Source organism: Triturus cristatus, chromosome 8 (genome assembly GCF_964204655.1).
Source record: "Triturus cristatus chromosome 8, aTriCri1.1, whole genome shotgun sequence".
NCBI lineage: Eukaryota > Metazoa > Chordata > Amphibia > Caudata > Salamandridae > Triturus > Triturus cristatus.
The window spans coordinates 57585007-57607942 of NC_140591.1; the positions used below are offsets into that span (position 1 = coordinate 57585007).

The 22936-nt window shown below is 37.6% G+C and overlaps 3 non-coding genes across 3 annotated transcripts; all 3 read left to right on the forward strand.

The window, feature by feature from the left end:
• Positions 1–588: 588 nt before the first annotated feature.
• TRNAF-GAA (transfer RNA phenylalanine (anticodon GAA)) lies at positions 589–661 on the forward strand. The gene has a single exon. It is a non-coding gene; the product is annotated as a tRNA-Phe (tRNA).
• Positions 662–5224: 4563 nt separating this feature from the next.
• On the forward strand, positions 5225–5297 carry TRNAF-GAA (transfer RNA phenylalanine (anticodon GAA)). The gene has a single exon. It is a non-coding gene; the product is annotated as a tRNA-Phe (tRNA).
• A 1092-nt stretch (positions 5298–6389) lies between these two features.
• On the forward strand, positions 6390–6462 carry TRNAF-GAA (transfer RNA phenylalanine (anticodon GAA)). Its single transcript has one exon. It is a non-coding gene; the product is annotated as a tRNA-Phe (tRNA).
• The last annotated feature ends 16474 nt before the right edge of the window (positions 6463–22936 follow it).

A 22936-nucleotide genomic window follows, 5' to 3' on the forward strand; every position in this document is an offset into this window, starting at 1 on the left:
GGCTGAAATATCTCAGTTGGGAGATCGTTAGACTGAAGAGCTTAAGGTACCTGATTCAATCCTGACTTTCAGCACAGTGCGAGGGGATCCTACATTCTTGCAAAATATTTCTTGAAATCAGCTCTAGTTTTTTTTTCTTTATTTGTCAAAATATTTTATCAACTGATCAACAACATGATAACTTCAACAAAAAGTTGTCTTTCTGTCCTCCTTCTAAACTTGCTTCCACCTCTCTTGCCATCAGCTTTGATGACGAATTTATCCCATTTTATACTCTTTTCAAAGTAAACTCTTGTCTGCATCAGCTTTCACTTCTCCTTGAACAAAGTTGCCAGTATTGAGATGAAATAGCTTACCTACTCAGGCGACATACGTCTGTGTAATACAGTGCTGGTCCACTCAGAGTTTTAAAAGAAAAACGACCTAACATTTATCCCAAAAACACTACTCACCCATTTCACCAGTTAGCTGCTGAACAATGCAGGACACATTAAAACACAGCTCTAACCTCAGATTGAAAATCCAGTTTCTGCATCTCTGTTCTGGGATTGTTCAAAAAAAGAGGCTGAATACTACAGCTGCTGGCAGGCTGAAATAGCTCAGTTGGGAGAGCGTTAGACTGAAGATCTAAAGGTCCCTGGTTCGATCCCGGGTTTCGGCACATTTTGAACTTCTGCTTTACATGCCACAAAGACTATTTTGAGTCAACTCATATTGACTTTGTTTATAATGATCAAAACCTTTTATCAAGATAATCGACAATACAATTAATTCAACATAATATTTACTTTCTGTCTTCCTTTAAAACTTGCTTCCACCTCTCTTGTATTCAACTTTGCCTCCTTTATTTCCCAATTCTTCCTTTAATTGAAAGTAAAGCTTTGCCTGCATCAGCCCCCAGTTCCCCTTATACAAAACTGTTAGTAGTCAGATGACCTAGCTTGCCGACTCTCGCCATATAGGTCTGTGTTTCTGAGTATAAGTCCATTCATAGTTTACAAACATCATCTAACTAACTTGGCTCCTAAAAAGGAAATTCACCCATCAGACCAATTAAGCTACTGAATAATACTGGACAATTTAACACATAACTGCACATGCAGATAGAGTGACCAGGTTCTGCATTTATCTTTACCAATTATAAAAAATACAACAGAAAGCCAAAATTGCCAGCTGGATGAAATAGCTCAGTTGGGAGAGCAGTAGACTGAAGATCTAATGGTCCCTGGTTCAATCCCGGGTTTAGGCACATTTTGAACTTCTGCTTTGCATGCCACAAATGCTATTTGGAGTCAACTCATATTGACGTTGTTTATAATGATCAAAACCTTTTATCAAGCTGATCGATAATACAACCATTTCAACATATTTTTTACATTCTGTCTTTCTGTCAAACTTGCTTCCACCTCTCTTGTATTCAACTTTACCTGCTTTATTTGCCAATTCTTCCTTTAATTGAAAGTAAAGCTTTGCCTGCATCAGCCTCGAGTTCCCCTTATACAAAACTGTTAGTAGTCAGATGACCTAGTTTGCCTACCCTCGCCATATAGGTCTGTGTGTCTGAGTATAAGTCCATTCATAGTTTACAAACATCATCTAACTAACTTGGCTCCTAAAAAGGAAATTCAACCATCAGACCAATTTAGCTGCTGAATAATATTGGACAATTTAACACATAACTGCACATGCAGATAGAATGACCAGGGTCTGCATTTATCTTTAACAATTATCAAAAATACAACAGAAAGCCAAAATGGCCAGCTGGATGAAATAGCTCAGTTGGGAGAGTGTTAGATTGAAAATCTAAAAGTCCCTTGTTCAATGCTGGGTTTCGGAAAAGTCTGAGAGGTTTCTTGCTTCTCACAAAATATTTGTTGGTATCAGCTCAAGTTTTTCCTTCTTTATTTATCCAAATATGTGATCAACTGATCGACAACATGATCAATTCAACATAGAATTGTCTTTGTGTCCTCCTTCTAAATTTGCTTCCACCTCTCTTGCATTCAGCTTCGACTACAAATGTTTCCTATTTCATGCTTTTTTGTAAAGTAAACTCTTGTCTGCATCAGCTTCCACTTCTCCTTGAACAAAGATTTCAGTATTCAGATGACATAGCTTACCTACTCAGGCCAAATACCTCTGTGTAATATGGTGCTAGTCCATTCAGAGTAAAAAAAAAAGCTACCTAACCTGGATCCGAAAAATGCTATTTACCTATTGCACCCGTTAACTGATGAATGATACAGGACATCTTAAAACATAGCTCTAGCATGAGGTTGAGCATCTATTTTCTTGGGAAGTTTAAAAGAAAGGATGAAGACCCAAACTACCAGCAGGCTGAAATAGCTCAGTTGGGAGAGCGTTAGACTGAAGATCTAAAGGTCCCTGGTTCAATCCCGGGTTTCGGCACAATTTCAACTTCTACTTTTCATGTCACAAATGCTGTTTGGAGTTAAATCAACGCTCTTCTTTATCAAAACCTTTTATCAATCTGATCAACAACACAATCAATTCAACATATTATTTACTTTCTGTCTTCCTTTCAAACTTGCTTCCACCTCTCTTGTATTCAACTATGCCTCATTTATTTGCAACTTCTTGCTTTATTTTAAAGTAAAGCTTTGCCTGCATCAGCCTCCAATTCCCCTTATACAAAACTGTCAGTAGTCAGATGACATAGCTTGTACACCCTGGCCATATAGGTCTGTGTTTCAGAGTATAAGTCAATTCAGAGTTTAGAAAAAAGGATATTCACTCATCAGACCAAGTTACCTGCTGAATGATACTGGACACTTTAACACATAACTATAAACGAAAATGGAATGACCAGCTTCTGTATGTATCGGCTACAATTATTAATAATACATCAGGAGGCCACAGGGACTTGTCTCTGAAATATCTCAGTTGGGAGATCGTTAGACTGAAGAGCTTAAGGTACCTGATTCAATCCTGACTTTCAGCACAGTGCGAGGGGATCCTACATTCTTGCAAAATATTTCTTGAAATCAGCTCTAGTTTTTTTTTCTTTATTTGTCAAAATATTTTATCAACTGATCAACAACATGATAACTTCAACAAAAACTTGTCTTTCTGTCCTCCTTCTAAACTTGCTTCCACCTCTCTTGCCATCAGCTTTGATGACGAATTTATCCCATTTTATACTCTTTTCAAAGTAAACTCTTGTCTGCATCAGCTTTCACTTCTCCTTGAACAAAGTTGTCAGTATTGAGATGAAATAGCTTACCTACTCAGGCGACATACGTCTGTGTAATACAGTGCTGGTCCACTCAGAGTTTTAAAAGAAAAACGACCTAACATTTATCCCAAAAACGCTACTCACCCATTTCACCAGTTAGCTGCTGAACAATGCAGGACACATTAAAACACAGCTCTAACCTCAGATTGAAAATCCAGTTTCTGCATCTCTGTTCTGGGATTGTTCAAAAAAAGAGGCTGAATACTACAGCTGCTGGCAGGCCGAAATAGCTCATTTGGGAGAGCGTTAGACTGAAGATCTAAAGGTCCCTGGTTCGATCCCGGGTTTCGGCACATTTTGAACTTCTGCTTTGCATGCCACAAAGACTATTTTGAGTCAACTCATATTGACTTTGTTTATAATGATCAAAACCTTTTATCAAGATAATAGACAATACAATTAATTCAACATATTATTTACTTTCTGTCTTTCTTTGAAACTTGCTTCCACCTCTCTTGTATTCAACTTTGCCTCCTTTATTTCCCAATTCTTCCTTTAATTGAAAGTAAAGCTTTGCCTGCATCAGCCCCCAGTTCCCCTTATACAAAACTGTTAGTAGTCAGATGACCTAGCTTGCCGACCCTCGCCATATAGGTCTGTGTTTCTGAGTATAAGTCCATTCATAGTTTACAAACATCATCTAACTAACTTGGCTCCTAAAAAGGAAATTCACCAATCAGACCAATTAAGCTACTGAATAATACTGGACAATTTAACACATAACTGCACATGCAGATAGAGTGACCAGGTTCTGCATTTATCTTTAACAATTATAAAAAATACAACAGAAAGCCAAAATTGCCAGCTGGATGAAATAGCTCAGTTGGGAGAGCAGTAGACTGAAGATCTAAAGGTCACTGGTTCAATCCCGGGTTTAGGCACATTTTGAACTTCTGCTTTGCATGCCACAAATGCTATTTGGAGTCAACTCATATTGACGTTGTTTATAATGATCAAAACCTTTTATCAAGCTGATCGATAAGACAACCATTTCAACATATTTTTTACATTCTGTCTTTCTGTCAAACTTGCTTCCACCTCTCTTGTATTCAACTTTACCTGCTTTATTTGCCAATTCTTCCTTTAATTGAAAGTAAAGCTTTGCCTGCATCAGCCTCGAGTTCCCCTTATACAAAACTGTTAGTAGTCAGATGACCTAGTTTGCCTACCCTCGCCATATAGGTCTGTGTGTCTGAGTATAAGTCCATTCATAGTTTACAAACATCTTCTAACTAACTTGGCTCCTAAAAAGGAAATTCACCCATCAGACCAATTTAGCTGCTGAATAATATTGGACAATTTAACACATAACTGCACATGCAGATAGAATGACCAGGGTCTGCATTTATCTTTAACAATTATCAAAAATACAACAGAAAGCCAAAATGGCCAGCTGGATGAAATAGCTCAGTTGGGAGAGTGTTAGATTGAAAATCTAAAAGTCCCTTGTTCAATGCTGGGTTTCGGAAAAGTCTGAGAGGTTTCTTGCTTCTCACAAAACATTTCTTGGTATCAGCTCAAGTTTTTCTTTATTTATTTATCAAAATATTTGATCAACTGATCGACAACATGATCAATTCAACATAGAATTGTCTTTCTGTCCTCCTTCTAAATTTGCTGCCACCTCTCTTGCATTCAGCTTCGACTACAAATGTTTCCTATTTCATGCTTTTTTGTAAAGTAAACTCTTGTCTGCATCAGCTTCCACTTCTCCTTGAACACAGATTTTAGTATTCTGATGACATAGCTTACCTACTCAGGCCAAATACCTCTGTGTAATATCGTGCTAGTCCATTCAGAGTAAAAAACAAAACTACCTAACCTGGATCCGAAAAATGCTATTTACCTATTGCACCTGTTAACTGATGAATGATACAGGACATCTTAAAACATAGCTCTAGCATGAGGTTGAGCATCTATTTTCTTGGGAAGTTTAAAAGAAAGGATGAAGACCGAAAATACCAGCAGGCCGAAATAGCTCAGTTGGGAGAGTGTTAGACTGAAGATCTAAAGGTCCCTGGTTCAATCCCGGGTTTCGGCACAATTTCAACTTCTGCTTTTCATGTCACAAAAGCTGTTTGGAGTTAAATCAACGCTCTTCTTTATCAAAACCTTTTATCAATCTGATCAACATCACAATCAATTCAACATATTATTTACTTTCTGTCTTCCTTTCAAACTTGCTTCCACCTCTCTTGTATTCAACTATGCCTCATTTATTTGCAACTTCTTGCTTTATTTTAAAGTAAAGCTTTGCCTGCATCAGCCTCCAATTCCCCTTATACAAAACTGTCAGTAGTCAGATGACATAGCGTTTACACCCTGGCCATATAGGTCTGTGTTTCAGAGTATAAGTCAATTCAGAGTTTTAAAAAAAAATTCTACCTACCTTGTCCCCTAAAAAGGATATTCACTCATCAGACCAAGTTACCTGCTGAATGATACTGGACACTTTAACACATAACTATAAACGAAAATAGAATGACCAGGTTCTGTATGTATCGTCTACAATTATTAATAATACATCAGGAGGCCACAGGGACTTGTTGGCTGAAATATCTCAGTTGGGAGATCGTTAGACTGAAGAGCTTAAGGTACCTGATTCAATCCTGACTTTCAGCACAGTGCGAGGGGATCCTACATTCTTGCAAAATATTTCTTGAAATCAGCTCTAGTTTTTTTTTCTTTATTTGTCAAAATATTTTATCAACTGATCAACAACATGATAACTTTAACAAAAAGTTGTCTTTCTGTCCTCCTTCTAAACTTGCTTCCACCTCTCTTGCCATCAGCTTTGATGACAAATTTATCCCATTTTATACTCTTTTCAAAGTACACTCTTGTCTGCATCAGCTTTCACTTCTTGAACAAAGTTGTCAGTATTGAGATGACATAGCTTACCTACTCAGGCGACATACGTCTGTGTAATACAGTGCTGGTCCACTCAGAGTTTTAAAAGAAAAACGACCTAACATTTATCCCAAAAACGCTACTCACCCATTTCACCAGTTAGCTGCTGAACAATGCAGGACACATTAAAACACAGCTCTAACCTCAGATTGAAAATCCAGGTTCTGCATCTCTGTTCTGGGATTGTTCAAAAAAAGAGGCTGAATACTATAGCTGCTGGCAGGCCGAAATAGCTCAGTTGGGAGAGCGTTAGACTGAAGATCTAAAGGTCCCTGGTTTGATCCCGGGTTTCGGCACATTTTGAACTTCTGCTTTGCATGCCACAACGACTATTTTGAGTCAACTCATATTGACTTTGTTTATAATGATCAAAACCTTTTATCAAAATAATCGACAATACAATTAATTCAACATATTATTTACTTTCTGTCTTTCTTTCAAACTTGCTTCCACCTTTCTTGTATTCAACTTTGCCTCCTTTATTTCCCAATTCTTCCTTTAATTGAAAGTAAAGCTTTGCCTGCATCAGCCCCCAGTTCCCCTTATACAAAACTGTTAGTAGTCAGATGACCTAGCTTGCCGACCCTCGCCATATAGGTCTGTGTTTCTGAGTATAAGTCCATTCATAGTTTATAAACATCATCTAACTAACTTGGCTCCTAAAAAGGAAATTCACCCATCAGACCAATTTAGCTACTGAATAATACTGGACAATTTAACACATAACTGCACATGCAGATAGAGTGACCAGGTTCTGCATTTATCTTTAACAATTATAAAAAATACAACAGAAAGCCAAAATTTGCTAGCTGGATGAAATAGCTCAGTTGGGAGAACAGTAGACTGAACATCTAAAGGTCCCTGGTTCAATCCCGGGTTTAGGCAAATTATGAACTTCTGCTTTGCATGCCACAAATGCTATTTGGAGTCAACTCATATTGACGTTGTTTATAATGATCAAAACCTTTTATCAAGCTGATCGATAAGACAACCATTTCAACATATTTTTTACATTCTGTCTTTCTGTCAAACTTGCTTCCACCTCTCTTGTATTCAACTTTACCTGCTTTATTTGCCAATTCTTCCTTCAATTGAAAGTAAAGCTTTGCCTGCATCAGCCTCGAGTTCCCCTTATACAAAACTGTTAGTAGTCAGATGACCTAGTTTGCCTACCCTCGCCATATAGGTCTGTGTGTCTGAGTATAAGTCCATTCATAGTTTACAAACATCTTCTAACTAACTTGGCTCCTAAAAAGGAAATTCACCCATAAGACCAATTTAGCTGCTGAATAATATTGGACAATTTAACACATAACTGCACATGCAGATAGAATGACCAGGGTCTGCATTTATCTTTAACAATTATCAAAAATACAACAGAAAGCCAAAATGGCCAGCTGGATGAAATAGCTAAGTTGGGAGAGTGTTAGATTGAAAATCTAAAAGTCCCTTGTTCAATGCTGGGTTTCGGAAAAGTCTGAGAGGTTTCTTGCTTCTCACAAAATATTTCTTGGTATCAGCTCAAGTTTTTCTTTCTTTATTTATCAAAATATTTGATCAACTGATCGACAACATGATCAATTCAACATAGAATTGTCTTTCTGTCCTCCTTCTAAATTTGCTTCCACCTCTCTTGCATTCAGCTTTGACTACAAATGTTTCCTATTTCATGCTTTTTTGTAAAGTAAACTCTTGTCTGCATCAGCTTCCACTTCTCCTTGAACACAGATTTCAGTATTCAGATGACATAGCTTACCTACTCAGGCCAAATACCTCTGTGTAATATGGTGCTAGTCCATTCAGAGTAAAAAACAAAAGCTACCTAACCTGGATCCGAAAAATGATATTTACCTATTGCACCCGTTAACTGATGAATGATACAGGACATCTTAAAACATAGCTCTAGCATGAGGTTGAGCATCTATTTTCTTGGGAAGTTTAAAAGAAAGGATGAAGACCCAAACTACCAGCAGGCTGAAATAGCTCTGTTGAGAGAGCGGTAGTCGCACATCTAAAGGTCCCTGGTTCAATCCCTGGTTTCGGCACAATTTCAACTTCTGCTTTTCATGTCACAAAAGCTGTTTGGAGTTAAATCAACGCTCTTCGTTATCAAAACCTTTTATCAATCTGATCAACAACACAATCAATTCAACATATTATTTACTTTCTGTCTTCCTTTCAAACTTGCTTCCACCTCTCTTGTATTCAACTATGCCTCATTTATTTGCCACTTCTTGCTTTATTTTAAAGTAAAGCTTTGCCTGCATCAGCCTCCAATTCCCCTTATACAAAACTGGCAGTTGTCAGATGACATAGCTTGTACACCCTGGCCATATAGGTCTGTGTTTCAGAGTATAAGTCAATTCAGAGTTTAGAAAAAAAATTCTACCCAGCTTGTCCCCTAAAAAGGATATTCACTCATCAGACCAAGTTACCTGCTGAATGATACTGGACACTTTAAAACATAACTATAAACGAAAATAGAATGACCAGGTACTGTATGTATCGTCTACAATTATTAATAATGCATCAGGAGGCCACAGGGACTTGTTGGCTGAAATATCTCAGTTGGGAGATCGTTAGACTGAAGAGCTTAAGGTACCTGATTCAATCCTGACTTTCAGCACAGTGCGAGGGGATCCTACATTCTTGCAAAATATTTCTTGAAATCAGCTCTAGTTTTTTTTTCTTTATTTGTCAAAATATTTTATCAACTGATCAACAACATGATAACTTCAACAAAAAGTTGTCTTTCTGTCCTCCGTCTAAACTTGCTTCCACCTCTCTTGCCATCAGCTTTGATGACGAATTTATCCCATTTTTTACTCTTTTCAAAGAAAAACTCTTGTCTGCATCAGCTTTCACTTCTCCTTGAACAAAGTTGTCAGTATTGAGATGACATAGCTTACCTACTCAGGCGACATACGTCTGTGTAATACAGTGCCGGTCCACTCAGAGTTTTAAAAAAAAATTACCTAACATTTATCCCAAAAACGCTACTCACCCATTTCACCAGTTAGCTGCTGAACAATGCAGGACACATTAAAACACAGCTCTAACCTCAGATTGAAAATCCAGTTTCAGCATCTCTGTTCTGGGATTGTTCAAAAAAAGAGGCTGAATACTACAGCTGCTGGCAGGCCGAAATAGCTCAGTTGGGAGAGCGTTAGACTGAAGATCTAAAGGTCCCGGGTTTCGGCACATTTTGAACTTCTGCTTTGCATGCCACAAAGACTATTTTGATTCAACTCATATTGACTTTGTTTATAATGATCAAAACCTTTTATCAAGATAATCGACAATACAATTAATTCAACATATTATTTACTTTCTGTCTTTCTTTCAAACTTGCTTCCACCTTCCTTGTATTCAACTTTGCCTCCTTTATTTCCCAATTCTTCCTTTAATTGAAAGTAAAGCTTTGCCTGCATCAGCCCCCAGTTCCCCTTATACAAAACTGTTAGTAGTCAGATGACCTAGCTTGCCGACCCTCGCCATATAGGTCTGTGTTTCTGAGTATAAGTCCATTCATAGTTTGCAAACATCATCTAACTAACTTGGCTCCTAAAAAGGAAATTCACCCATCAGACCAATTAAGCTACTGAATAATACTGGACAATTTAACACATAACTGCACATGCAGATAGAGTGACCAGGTTCTGCATTTATCTTTAACAATTATAAAAAAGACAACAGACAGCCAAAATTTGCTAGCTGGATGAAATAGCTCAGTTGGGAGAACAGTAGACTGAAGATATAAAGGTCCCTGGTTCAATCCTGGGTTTAGGCACATTTTGAACTTCTGCTTTCCATGCCACAAATGCTATTTGGAGTCAACTCATATTGACGTTGTTTATAATGATCAAAACCTTTTATCAAGCTGATCGATAATACAACCATTTCAACATATTTTTTACATTCTGTCTTTCTGTCAAACTTGCTTCCACCTCTCTTGTATTCAACTTTGCCTCCTTTATTTCCCAATTCTTCCTTTAATTGAAAGTAAAGCTTTGCCTGCATCAGCCTCCAGTTCCCCTTATACAAAACTGTTAGTAGTCAGATGACCTAGTTTGCCTACCCTCGCCATATAGGTCTGTGTGTCTGAGTATAAGTCCATTCATAGTTTACAAACATCTTCTAACTAACTTGGCTCCTAAAAAGGAAATTCACCCATCAGACCAATTTAGCTGCTGAATAATATTGGACAATTTAACACATAACTGAACATGCAGATAGAATGACCCGGGTCTGCATTTATCTTTAACAATTATCAAAAATACAACAGAAAGCCAAAATTGCCAGCTGGATGAAATAGCTCAGTTGGGAGAGCAGTAGACTGAAGATCTAAAGGTCCCTGGTTCAATCTCGGGTTTAGGCACATTTTGAACTTCTGCTTTGCATGCCACAAATGCTATTTGGAGTCAACTCATATTGACGTTGTTTATAATGATCAAAACCTTTTATCAAGCTAATCGATAAGACAACCATTTCAACATATTTTTTACATTCTGTCTTTCTGTCAAACTTGCTTCCACCTCTCTTGTATTCAACTTTACCTGCTTTATTTGCCAATTCTTCCTTTAATTGAAAGTAAAGCTTTGCATGCATCAGCCTCGAGTTCCCCTTATACAAAACTGTTAGTAGTCAGATGACCTAATTTGCCTACCCTCGCCATATAGGTCTGTGTGTCTGAGTATAAGTCCATTCATAGTTTACAAACATCTTCTAACTAACTTGGCTCCTAAAAAGGAAATTCACCCATCAGACCAATTTAGCTGCTGAATAATATTGGACAATTTAACACATAACTGCACATGCAGATAGAATGACCAGGGTCTGCATTTATCTTTAACAATTATCAAAAATACAACAGAAAGCCAAAATGGCCAGCTGGATGAAATAGCTCAGTTGTGAGAGCGTTAGATTGAAAATCTAAAAGTCCCTTGTTCAATGCTGGGTTTCAGAAAAGTCTGAGAGGTTTCTTGCTTATCACAAAATATTTCTTGGTATCAGCTCAAGTTTTTCTTTATTTATCAAAATATTTGATCAACTGATCGACAACATAATCAATTCAACATAGAATTGTCTTTCTGTCCTCCTTCTAAATTTGCTTCCACCTCTCTTGCATTCAGCTTCGACTACAAATGTTTCCTATTTCATGCTTTTTTGTAAAGTGAACTCTTGTCTGCATCAGCTTCCACTTCTTCTTGAACACAGATTTCAGTATTCAGATGACATAGCTTACCTACTCAGGCCAAATACCTCTGTGTAATATGGTGCTAGTCCATTCAGAGTAAAAATCAAAAGCTACCTAACCTGGATCCGAAAAATGCTATTTACCTATTGCACCCGTTAACTGATGAATGATACAGGACATCTTAAAACATAGCTCTAGCATGAGGTTGAGCATCTATTTTCTTGGGAAGTTTAAAAGAAAGGATGAAGACCCAAACTACCAGCAGGCCGAAATAGCTCAGTTGGGAGAGTGGTAGACCGAACATCTAAAGGTCCCTGGTTCAATCCCTGGTTTCGGCACAATTTCAGCTTCTGCTTTTCATGTCACAAAAGCTGTTTGGAGTTAAATCAACGCTCTTCGTTATCAAAACCTTTTATCAATCTGATCAACAACACAATCAATTCAACATATTATTTACTTTCTGTCTTCCTTTTGAAATTTGCTTCCACCTCTCTTGTATTCAACTATGCCTCATTTATTTGCCACTTCTTGCTTTATTTTAAAGTAAAGCTTTGCCTGCATCAGCCTCCAATTCCCCTTATACAAAACTGTCAGTAGTCAGATGACATAGCTTGTACATCCTGGCCATATAGGTCTGTGTTTCAGAGTATAAGTCAATTCAGAGTTTAGAAAAAAAATTCTACCTAGCTTGTCCCCTAAAAAGGATATTCACTCATCAGACCAAGTTACCTGCTGAATGATACTGGACACTTTAAAACATAACTATAAACGAAAATAGAATGACCAGGTTCTGTATGTATCGTCTACAATTATTAATAATGCATCAGGAGGCCACAGGGACTTGTTGGCTGAAATATCTCAGTTGGGAGCTCGTTAGACTGAAGAGCTTAAGGTACCTGATTCAATCCTGACTTTCAGCACAGTGCGAGGGGATCCTACATTCTTGCAAAATATTCCTTGAAATCAGCTCTAGTTTTTTTTTCTTTATTTGTCAAAATATTTTATCAACTGATCAACAACATGATAACTTCAACAAAAAGTTGTCTTTCTGTCCTCCTTCTAAACTTGCTTCCACCTCTCTTGCCATCAGCTTTGATGACGATTGTATCCCATTTTATACTTTTTTCAAAGTAAACTCTTGTCTGCATCAGCTTTCACTTCTCCTTGAACAAAGTTGTCAGTATTGAGATGACATAGCTTACCTACTCAGGCGACATACGTCTGTGTAATACAGTGCTGGTCCACTCAGAGTTTTAAAAGAAAAACGACCTAACATTTATCCCAAAAACGCTACTCACCCATTTCACCAGTTAGCTGCTGAACAATGCAGGACACATTAAAACACAGCTCTAACCTCAGATTGAAAATCCAGGTTCTGCATCTCTGTTCTGGGATTGTTCAAAAAAAGAGGCTGAATACTACAGCTGCTGGCAGGCCGAAATAGCTCAGTTGGGAGAGCGTTAGACTGAAGATCTAAAGGTCCCTTGTTCAATCCCGGGTTTCGGCACATTTTGAACTTCTGCTTTGCATGCCACAATGACTATTTTGAGTCAACTCATATTTACTTTGTTTATAATGATCAAAACCTTTTATAAAGATAATCGACAATACAATTAATTCAACATATTATTTACTTTCTGTCTTTCTTTCAAACTTGCTTCCACCTCTCTTGTATTCAACTTTGCCTCCTTTATTTCCCAATTCTTCCTTTAATTGAAAGTAAAGCTTTGCCTGCATCAGCCTCCAGTTCCCCTTATACAAAACTGTTAGTAGTCAGATGACCTAGCTTGCCTTCCCTCGCCATATAGGTCTGTGTTTCTGAGTATAAGTCCATTCATAGTTTATAAACATCATCTAACTTGGCTCCTAAAAAGGAAATACACCCATCAGACCAATTTAGCTACTGAATAATACTGGACAATTTAACACATAACTGCACATGCAGAGAGAGTGACCAGGTTCTGCATTTATCTTTAACAATTAGCAAAAATACAACAGAAAGCCAAAATTGCCAGCTGGATGAAATAGCTCAGTTGGGAGAGCAGTAGATTGAAGATCTAAAGGTCCCTTGTTCAATCCCGGGTTTAGGCACATTTTGAACTTCTGCTTTGCATGCCACAAATGCTATTTGGAGTCAACTCATATTGACGTTGTTTATAATGATCAAAACCTTTTATCAATCTGATCGATAATACAACCATTTCAACATATTTTTTACATTCTGTCTTTATGTCAAACTTGCTTCCACCTCTCTTGTATTCAACTTTACCTGCTTTATTTGCCAATTCTTCCTTTAATTGAAAGTAAAGCTTTGCCTGCATCAGCCTCCAGTTCCCCTTATACAAAACTGTGAGTAGTCAGATGACCTAGTTTGCCTACCCTCACCATATAGGCCTGTGTGTCTGAGTATAAGTCCATTCATAGTTTACAAACATCTTCTAACTAACTTGGCTCCTAAAAAGGAAATTCACCCATCAGACCAATTTAGCTGCTGAATAATATTGGACAATTTAACACATAACTGCACATGCAGATGGAATGATCAGGGTCTGCATTTATCTTTAACAATTATCAAAAATACAACAGAAAGACAAAATGGCAGCTGGATGAAATAGCTCAGTTGGGAGAGTGTTAGATTGAAAATCTAAAAGTCCCTTGTTCAATGCTGGGTTTCGTAAAAGTCTGAGAGGTTTCTTGCTTCTCACAAAATATTTCTTGGTATCAGCTCAAGTTTTTCTTTCTTTATTTATCAAAATATTTGATCAACTGATCGACAACATGATCAATTCAACATAGAATTGTCTTTCTGTCCGCCTTCTAAATTTGCTTCCACCTCTCTTGCATTCAGCTTTGACTACAAATGTTTCCTATTTCATGCTTTTTTGTAAAGTAAACTCTTGTCTGCATCAGCTTCCACTTCTCCTTGAACACAGATTTCAGTATTCAGATGACATAGCTTACCTACTAATGCCAAATACCTCTGTGTAATATGGTGCTAGTCCATTCAGAGTAAAAAACAAAAGCTACCTAACCTGGATACGAAAAATGCTATTTACCTATTGCACCCGTTAACTGATGAATGATACAGGACATCTTAAAACATAGCTCTAGCATGAGGTTGAGCATCTATTTTCTTGGGAAGTTTAAAAGAAAGGATGAAGACCCCCACTACCAGCAGGCCGAAATAGCTCAGTTGGGAGAGCGTTAGACTGAAGATCTAAAGGTCCCTGGTTCAATCCTGGGTTTCGGCACAATTTCAGCTTCTGCTTTTCATGTCACAAAAGCTGTTTGGAGTTAAATCAACGCTCTTCGTTATCAAAACTTTTTATCAATCTGATCAACAACACAATCAATTCAACATATTATTTACTTTCTGTCTTCCTTTTCAAACTTGCTTCCACCTCTCTTGTATTCAACTATGCCTCATTTATTTGCCACTTCTTGCTTTATTTTAAAGTAAAGCTTTGCCTGCATCAGCCTCCAATTCCCCTTATACAAAACTGTCAGTAGTCAGATGACATAGCTTGTACACCCTGGCCATATAGGTCTGTGTTTCAGAGTATAAGTCAATTCAGAGTTTAGAAAAAAGGATATTCACTCATCAGACCAAGTTACCTGCTGAATGATACTGGACACTTTAACACATAACTATAAACGAAAATAGAATGACCAGCTTCTGTATGTATCGTCTACAATTATTAATAATACATCAGGAGGCCACAGGGACTTGTTGGCTGAAATATCTCAGTTGGGAGATCGTTAGACTGAAGAGCTTAAGGTGCCTGATTCAATCCTGACTTTCAGCACAGTGCGAGGGGATCCTACATTCTTGCAAAATATTTCTTGAAATCAGCTCTAGTTTTTTTTTCTTTATTTGTCAAAATATTTTATCAACTGATCAACAACATGATAACTTCAACAAAAAGTTGTCTTTCTGTCCTCCTTCTAAACTTGCTTCCACCTCTCTTGCCATCAGCTTTGATGACAAATTTATCCCATTTTATACTCTTTTCAAAGTAAACTCTTGTCTGCATCAGCTTTCACTTCTCCTTGAACAAAGTTGTCAGTATTGAGATGACATAGCTTACCTACTCAGGCGACATACGTCTGTGTAATACAGTGCTGGTCCACTCTGAGTTTTAAAAGAAAAACGACCTAACATTTATCCCAAAAACGCTACTCACCCATTTCACCAGTTAGCTGCTGAACAATGCAGGACACATTAAAACACAGCTCTAACCTCAGATTGGAAATCCAGTTTCTGCATCTCTGTTCTGGGATTGTTCAAAAAAAGAGGCTGAATACTACAGCTGCTGGCAGGCCGAAATAGCTCAGTTGGGAGAGCGTTAGACTGAAGATCTAAAGGTCCCTGGTTCGATCCTGGGTTTTGGCACATTTTGAACTTCTGCTTTGCATGCCACAAAGACTATTTTGAGTCAACTCATATTGACTTTATAATGATCAAAACCTTTTATCAAGATAATCGACAATAAAATTAATTCAACATATTATTTACTTTCTGTCTTTCTTTCAAACTTGCTTCCACCTCTCTTGTATTCAACTTTGCCTCCTTTATTTCCCAATTCTTCCTTTAATTGAAAGTAAAGCTTTGCCTGCATCAGCCCCCAGTTCCCCTTATACAAAACTGTTAGTAGTCAGATGACCTAGCTTGCCGACCCTCGCCATATAGGTCTGTGTTTCTGAGTATAAGTCCATTCATAGTTTACAAACATCATCTAACTAACTTGGCTCCTAAAAAGGAAATCCACCCATCAGACCAATTAAGCTACTGAATAATACTGGGCAATTTAACACATAACTGCACATGCAGATAGAGTGACCAGGTTCTGCATTTATCTTTAACAATTATAAAAAATACAACAGAAAGCCAAAATTGCCAGCTGGATGAAATAGCTCAGTTGGGAGAACAGTAGACTGAAGATCTAAACGTCCCTAGTTCAATCCCGGGTTTAGGCACATTTTGAACTTCTGCTTTGCATGCCACAAATGCTATTTGGAGTCAACTCATATTGACGTTGTTTATAATGATCAAAACCTTTTATCAAGCTGATCGATACAACATATTTTTTACATTCTGTCTTTCTGTCAAACTTGCTTCCACCTCTCTTGTATTCAACTTTACCTGCTTTATTTGCCAATTCTTCCTTTAATTGAAAGTAAAGCTTTGCCTGCATCAGCCTCCAGTTCCCCTTATACAAAACTGTTAGTAGTCAGATGACCTAGTTTGCCTACCCTCGCCATATAGGTCTGTGTGTCTGAGTATAAGTCCATTCATAGTTTACAAACATCTTCTAACTAACTTGGCTCCTAAAAAGGAAATTCACACATCAGACCAATTTAGCTGCTGAATAATATTGGACAATTTAACACATAACTGCACATGCAGATAGAATGACCAGGGTCTGCATTTATCTTTAACAATTATCAAAAATACAACAGAAATCCAAAATGGCCAGCTGGATGAAATAGCTCAGTTGTGAGAGTGTTAGATTGAAAATCTAAAAGTCCCTTGTTCAATGCTGGGTTTCGGAAAAGTCTGAGAGGTTTCTTGCTTCTCACAAAATATTTCTTGGTATCAGCTCAAGTTTTTATTTCTTTATTTATCAAAATATTTGATCAACTGATCGACAACATGATCAATTCAACATAGAATTGTCTTTCTGTCCTCCTTCTAAATTTGCTTTCACCTCTCTTGCATTCAGCTTCGACTACAAATGTTTCCTATTTCATGCTTTTTTGTAAAGTAAACTCTTGTCTGCATCAGCTTCCACTTCTCCTTGAACACAGATTTCAGTATTCAGATGACATAGCTTACCTACTCAGGCCAAAAACCTCTGTGTAATATGGTGCTAGTCCATTCAGAGTAAAAAACAAAAGCTACCTAACCTGGATCCGAAAAATGCTATTTACCTATTGCACCCGTTAACTTTTGAATGATACAGGACATCTTAAAACATAGCTCTAGCATGAGGTTGAGCATCTATTTTCTTTGGAAGTTTAAAAGAAAGGATGAAGACCCAATCTACCAGCAGGCCGAAATAGCTCAGTTGGGAGAGCGGTAGATAGCACATCTAAAGGTCCCTGGTTCAATCCCTGGTTTCGGCACAATTTCAACTTCTGCTTTTCATGTCACAAAAGCTGTTTGGAGTTAAATCAACGCTCTTCGTTATCAAAACCTTTTTCGATCCCGGGTTTCGGCACATTTTGAACTTCTGCTTTGCATGCCACAAAGACTATTTTGAGTCAACTCATATTGACTTTATAATGATCAAAACCTTTTATCAAGATAATCGACAATACAATTAATTCAACATATTATTTACTTTCTGTCTTTCTTTCAAACTTGCTTCCACCTCTCTTGTATTCAACTTTGCCTCCTTTATTTCCCAATTCTTTCTTTAATTGAAACTAAAGCTTTGCCTGCATCAGCCCCCAGTTCCCCTTATACAAAACTGTTAGTAGTCAGATGACCTAGCTTGCCGACCCTCGCCATATAGGTCTGTGTTTCTGAGTATAAGTCCATTCATAGTTTACAAACATCATCTAACTAACTTGGCTCCTAAAAAGGAAATTCACCCATCAGACCAATTAAGCTACTGAATAATACTGGACAATTTAACACATAACTGCACATGCAGATAGAGTGACCAGGTTCTGCATTTATCTTTAACAATTATCAAAAATACAACAGAAAGCCAAAATGGCCAGCTGGATGAAATAGCTCAGTTGTGAGAGTGTTAGATTGAAAATCTAAAAGTCCCTTGTTCAATGCTGGGTTTCGGAAAAGTCTGAGAGGTTTCTTGCTTCTCACAAAATATTTCTTGGTATCAGCTCAAGTTGTTCTTTCTTTATTTATCAAAATATTTGATCAACTGATCGACAACATGATCAATTCAACATAGAATTGTCTTTCTGTCCTCCTTCTAAATTTGCTTCCACCTCTCTTGCATTCAGCTTCGACTACAAATGTTTCCTATTTCATGCTTTTTTGTAAAGTAAACTCTTGTCTGCATCAGCTTCCACTTCTCCTTGAACACAGATTTCAGTATTTAGATGCCATAGCTTACCTACTCAGGCCAATTACCTCTGTGTAATATGGTGCTAATCCATTCAGAGTAAAAAACAAAAGCTACCTAACCTGGATCCGAAAAATGCTATTTACCTATTGCACCCGTTAACTGATGAATGATACAGGACATCTTAAAACATAGCTCTAGCATGAGGTTGAGCATCTATTTTCTTTGGAAGTTTAAAAGAAAGGATGAAGACACAAACTACCAGCAGGCCGAAATTGCTCAGTTGGGAGAGCGGTAGACTGAACATCTAAAGGTTCCTGGTTCAATCCCTGGTTTCGGCACAATTTCACCTTCTGCTTTTCATGTCACAAAAGCTGTTTGGAGTTAAACCAACGCTCTTCGTTATCAAAACCTTTTATCAATCTGATCAACAACACAATCAATTCAACATATAATTTACTTTCTGTCTTCCTTTCAAACTTGCTTCCACCTCTCTTGTATTCAACTATGCCTCATTTATTTGCCACTTCTTGCTTTATTTTAAAGTAAAGCTTTGCCTGCATCAGCCTCCAATTCCCCTTATACAAAACTGTCAGTAGTCAGATGACATAGCTTGTACACCCTGGCCATAACGGTCTGTGTTTCAGAGTATAAGTCAATTCAGAGTTTAGAAAAAAAATTCTACCTACCTTGTCCCCTAAAAAGGATATTCACTCATCAGACCAAGTTACCTGCTGAATGATACTGGACACTTTAACACATAACTATAAACGAAAATAGAATGACCAGGTTCTGTATGTATCGTCTACAATTATTAATAATACATCAGGAGGCCACAGGGACTTGTTGGCTGAAATATCTCAGTTGGGAGATCGTTAGACTGAAGAGCTTAAGGTACCTGATTCAATCCTGACTTTCAGCACAGTGCGAGGGGATCCTACATTCTTGCAAAATATTTCTTGAAATCAGCTCTAGTTTTTTTTTCTTTATTTGTCAAAATATTTTATCAACTGATCAACAACATGATAACTTCAACAAAAAGTTGTCTTTCTGTCCTCCTTCTAAACTTGCTTCCACCTCTCTTGCCATCAGCTTTGATGACGAATTTATCCCATTTTATACTCTTTTCAAAGTAAACTCTTGTCTGCATCAGCTTTCACTTCTCCTTGAACAAAGTTGTCAGTATTGAGATGACATAGCTTACCTACTCAGGCGACATACGTCTGTGTAATACAGTGCTGGTCCACTCTGAGTTTTAAAAGAAAAACGACCTAACATTTATCCCAAAAACGCTACTCACCCATTTCACCAGTTAGCTGCTGAACAATGCAGGACACATTAAAACACAGCTCTAACCTCAGATTGAAAATCCAGTTTCTGCATCTCTGTTCTGGGATTGTTCAAAAAAAGAGGCTGAATACTACAGCTGCTGGCAGGCCGAAATAGCTCAGTTGGGAGAGCGTTAGACTGAAGATCTAAAGGTTCCTGCTCGATCCCGGGTTTCGGCACATTTTGAACTTCTGCTTTGCATGCCACAAAGACTATTTTGAGTCAACTCATATTGACTTTATAATGATCAAAACCTTTTATCAAGATAATCGACAATACAATTAATTCAACATATTATTTACTTTCTGTCTTTCTTTCAAACTTGCTTCCACCTCTCTTGTATTCAACTTTTCCTCCTTTATTTCCCAATTCTTCCTTTAATTGAAAGTAAAGCTTTGCCTGCATCAGCCCCCAGTTCCCCTTATACAAAACTGTTAGTAGTCAGATGACCTAGCTTGCCGACCCTCGCCATATAGGACTGTGTTTCTGAGTATAAGTCCATTCATAGTTTACAAACATCATCTAACTAACTTGGCTCCTAAAAAGGAAATTCACCCATCAGACCAAATTAGCTACTGAATAATACTGGACAATTTAACACATAACTGCACATGCAGATAGAGTGACCAGGTTCTGCATTTATCTTTAACAATTATAAAAAATACAACAGAAAGCCAAAATTGCCAGCTGGATGAAATAGCTCAGTTGGGAGAACAGTAGACTGAAGATCTAAAGGTCCCTGGTTCAATCCCGGGTTTAGGCACATTTTGAACTTCTGCTTTGCATGCCACAAATGCTATTTGGAGTCAACTCATATTGACGTTGTTTATAATGATCAAAACCTTTTATCAAGCTGATCGATAAGACAACCATTTCAACATATTTTTCACATTCTGTCTTTCTGTCAAACTTGCTTCCACCTCTCTTGTATTCAACTTTACCTGCTTTATTTGCCCATTCTTCCTTTAATTGAAAGTAAAGCTTTGCCTGCATCAGCCTCCAGTTCCCCTTATACAAAACTGTTAGTAGTCAGATGACCTAGTTTGCCTACCCTCGCCATATAGGTCTGTGTGTCTGAGTATAAGTCCATTCATAGTTTACAAACATCTTCTAACTAACTTGGCTCCTAAAAAGGAAATTCACCCATCAGACCAATTTAGCTGCGGAATAATATTGGACAATTTAACACATAACTGCACATGCAGATAGAATGACCAGGGTCTGCATTTATCTTTAACAATTATCAAAAATACAACAGAAAGCCAAAATGGCCAGCTGGATGAAATAGCTCAGTTGGGAGAGTGTTAGATTGAAAATCTAAAAGTCCCTTATTCAATGCTGGGTTTCGGAAAAGTCTGAGAGGTTTCTTGCTTCTCACAAAATATTTCTTGGTATCAGCTCAAGTTTTTCTTTCTTTATTTATCAAAATATTTGATCAACTGATCGACAACATGATCAATTCAACATAGAATTGTCTTTCTGTCCTCCTTCTAAATTTGCTTCCACCTCTCTTGCATTCAGCTTCGACTACAAATGTTTCCTATTTCATGCTTTTTTGTAAAGTAAACTCTTGTCTGCATCAGCTTCCACTTCTCCTTGAACACAGATTTCAGTATTCAGATGACATAGCTTACCTACTCAGGCCAATTACCTCTGTGTAATATGGTGCTAATCCATTCAGAGTAAAAAACAAAAGCTACCTAACCTGGATCCGAAAAATGCTATTTACCTATTGCACCCGTTAACTGATGAATGATACAGGACATCTTAAAACATAGCTCTAGCATGAGGTTGAGCATCTATTTTCTTGGGAAGTTTAAAAGAAAGGATGAAGACACAAACTACCAGCAGGCCGAAATAGCTCAGTTGGGAGAGCGGTAGACTGAACATCTAAAGGTCCCTGGTTCAATCCCTGGTTTTGGCACAATTTCAACTTCTGCTTTTCATGTCACAAAAGCTGTTTGGAGTTAAATCAACGCTCTTCGTTATCAAAACCTTTTATCAATCTGATCAACAACACAATCAATTCAACATATTATTTACTTTCTGTCTTCCTTTCAAACTTGCTTCCACCTCTCTTGTATTCAACTATGCCTCATTTATTTGCCACTTCTTGCTTTATTTTAAAGTAAAGCTTTGCCTGCATCAGCCTCCAATTCCCCTTATACAAAACTGTCAGTAGTCAGATGACATAGCTTGTACACCCTGGCCATATAGGTCTGTGTTTCAGAGTATAAGTCAATTCAGAGTTTAGAAAAAAAATTCTACCTACCTTGTCCCCTAAAAAGGATATTCACTCATCAGACCAAGTTACCTGCTGAATGATACTGGACACTTTAACACATAACTATAAACGAAAATAGAATGACCAGGTTCTGTATGTATCGTCTACAATTATTAATAATACATCAGGAGGCCACAGGGACTTGGTGGCTGAAATATCTCAGTTGGGAGATCGTTAGACTGAAGAGCTTAAGGTACCTGATTCAATCCTGACTTTCAGCACAGTGCGAGGGGATCCTACATTCTTGCAAAATATTTCTTGAAATCAGCTCTAGTTTTTTTTTCTTTATTTCTCAAAATATTTTATCAACTGATCAACAACATGATAACTTCAACAAAAAGTTCTCTTTTTGTCCTCCTTCTAAACTTGCTTCCACCTCTCTTGCCATCAGCTTTGATGACGAATTTATCCAATTTTATACTTTTTTCAAAGTAAACTCTTGTCTGCATCAGCTTTCACTTCTCCTTGAACAAAGTTGTCAGTATTGAGATGACATAGCTTACCTACTCAGGCGACATACGTCTGTGTAATACAGTGCTGGTCCACTCAGAGTTTTAATAGAAAAACGACCTAACATTTATCCCAAAAACGCTACTCACCCATTTCACCAGTTAGCTGCTGAGCAATGCAGGACACATTAAAACACAGCTCTAACCTCAGATTGAAAATCCAGGTTCTGCATCTCTGTTCTGGGATTGTTCAAAAAAAGAGGCTGAATACTATAGCTGCTGGCAGGCCGAAATAGCTCAGTTGGGAGAGCGCTAGACTGAAGATCTAAAGGTCCCTGGTTAGATCCCGGGTTTCGGCACATTTTGAACTTCTGCTTTGCATGCCACAAAGACTATTTTGAGTCAACTCATATTGACTTTGTTTATAATGATCAAAACCTTTTATCAAGATAATCGAAAATACAATTAATTCAA